This window comes from Penaeus vannamei, chromosome 18 (assembly GCF_042767895.1).
Source record: "Penaeus vannamei isolate JL-2024 chromosome 18, ASM4276789v1, whole genome shotgun sequence".
Classification (NCBI taxonomy): domain Eukaryota; kingdom Metazoa; phylum Arthropoda; class Malacostraca; order Decapoda; family Penaeidae; genus Penaeus; species Penaeus vannamei.
The window spans coordinates 19,161,539-19,164,038 of NC_091566.1; the positions used below are offsets into that span (position 1 = coordinate 19,161,539).

Here is a 2,500-nt window from a genome sequence, read left to right on the forward strand (position 1 = left end):
TACTGTTGTTGTTGTTATTGTTGGTATTATTGTTAACTGAGAACCGGCCGGTGAGCATGGCCCTGGGGGAGGAGACGGAAAAAAATATTGTTGTTATTGTTGTTACTGTTGTTGTTATTGTTATTACTGTTGTTGTTTTTATTGTTATTACTGTTGTTGCTGTTGTTATTACTGTTGTTTTTGTTGTTATTACTGTTGTTGTTATTACTGTTGTTGTTATTATTACTGTTGTTATTTTTATTGTTGTTATTACTGTTGTTGCTATTACTGATGTTGCTATTGTTATTACTGTTGTTGTTATTATTCTTGTTATTGCTGTTGTTGCTATTACTGCTGTTGTTGTTGTTTCGGTTGTTATTATTACTGTTGTTGTTACTATTGTTGTTGTTCTTGGCAGTATTGTTAACCAAGAACCGCCCGGTGAGCATGGCCCCGGAGGAGAAGAGAGAGAAAAAATTATTGTTATTGTTGTTACTGTTGTTGGTGTTGGTGCTTTTGTTATTACCATTACCATTATTATTGCGATTGTTATTAATATCGTCATCATTATTATTAATTTAATTGTTATTATTATCATAGTTATCATTATAATAACGATGGTAATAATGATGATAATGATAATTACGATAATGAGAGTAATAATTACACTAATGATAATAATAATATTAGTTGGAATAAGGGGAAAAATTCCCCGTCCTTAAAGCTGAACTAAAATCTTCCTCTTGATATCGATACCAGATACCCACTACTTCTCCTCCCCACCTCCCCACCGCCACCCCCCATCACCCCCCCATCCTCTCCCATCACTGGCCCACACCCTCACCACCCCCACTAACCCCCCCTGCCACCACCATCACTACCCCCATTCCTACTTTCCCCATCATCGCCACTACCCCATCCACCAACGTTATTAACACCATTGATAATTATAATATCACCCCCACCACACCCCGTCACCACCACCCCAATCACCACCCATGGTACCAGCATCAACCTCTCTCTGTCTGTCTGTGTCCGTCTCTGTCCCTCTGTTTCTGTAACTCTCTGTTTGTCTGTTTGTCTGTCTGTCTCTCTCTGTCTCTGTCTGTCTCTCTTTATCTGGCTGTCTCTCTCTTTCTCTCTCTCTCTCTGTCTATCTGCTTGTCTCTCTCTCTCTCTCTCTCTCTCTCTCTCTCTCTCTCTCTCTCTCTCTCTCTCTCTCTCTCTCTCTCTCTCTCTCTCTCTCTCTCTCTCTCTCTCTCTCTCTCTCTCTCTCTCTCTCTCTCTCTCTCTCTCTCTCTCTCTCTCTCTCTCTCAACCGTAACGGGAGGAGCGGCGAGAGGGAGGAAGGGGGCACCAGATCAATACTCGAAGCTCGGTAGATCTTCCCTCCTCTTTCTCTCTCTCTCTCTCTCTTTTTGTTGCTCTCTTTCTCTCTTTCTGTCTCTGTCTATTTCTTTCTGTCTGTCTGCCTCTCTCTCTTTCTGTTCCTGCGTCCCTGTCTCTGTTACTGTTTCTGTTATTTTCTGTTTCTGTCTCTACCTCTGCCTCTGTCTCCTCTCCGTGTGGCCTTGCCTCTGTCTCTGTTCCCGTCTCTGTATTTTTGCTCTATTCTGTCTCTTTTTCTGTTTGTTTCTGTCTTTGCCTGTCTCTGTCTCTATCTTCTCTCTCTCTCTGGCTCTGTTTCGGTCTGTCTCAGTCTGTCTCCCTCTCCCTTCGTGTCTCCTTCTGTCTCTGCGTTTGGTTCTCTGTCTGTCTGTCTGTCTGTCAGTCAATCTCTCTCTTTCTCTCTCTCTCTCTCTCTCTCTCTCTCTCTCTCTCTCTCTCTCTCTCTCTCTCTCTCTCTCTCTCTCTCTCTCTCTCTCTCTCTCTCTCTCTCTCTCTCTCTCTCTCTCTCTCTCTCTCTCTCTCTCTCTCTCTCTCTCTCTCTCTCTCTCTCCTCTCCTTCCCTCCCTCTCTCCTTCCCTCCCTCCCTCCCTCCCTCCCTCTCATTCACACGTATCCATACATATCTTTACCAGTAACCATCATCACAGCCCCACAACCCTCACCCCCAATGCAAGGAAAATAAAAACGGAAAATCGGGAAAAGGGGGGACACAAAATCAGGAAAAAAATCGGGAAATCGGAAAAAAGGTGGACACTGAATCGGGATATCGGGGAAAATGGGACACAAAACCCGAACAAAGGGGACCCAAAATCGGGAAAAAGGAGAGGAAACAAAATCAGAAAACCGCCAAATAAAAGGAAAGAACAAATTCCGGAAATCGGGAAATAAAAGGGGAGACAAAATCGGGAAACCGGAAAAATCGGAGAGGCAAAACGCGGACGCAACTGTAGCGTCGACCCGCTCCTCACAGAAGAAAAAAAATCGTATCGATCATTTTACTTTTCTCCCAGATTCTCTGTCGTCCGGAATTTAATGGAATAAAGTGAAATAAATAAAATACATTTAACTGAAGTGAAGTGAACGATTTGAGATGAAAAAAATGGAATCAAACTGAAATAAAGTGAGATTGAAT

At 43.0% G+C, this 2,500-nt stretch overlaps 1 protein-coding gene across 2 annotated transcripts in view; it reads right to left on the reverse strand.

Annotated features, from left to right (window-relative positions):
* Nucleotides 1-2,500, reverse strand: part of LOC113815518 (protein Star) — a 44,534-nt gene that overhangs the window by 18,010 nt on the left and 24,024 nt on the right. The window lies entirely within an intron of this gene.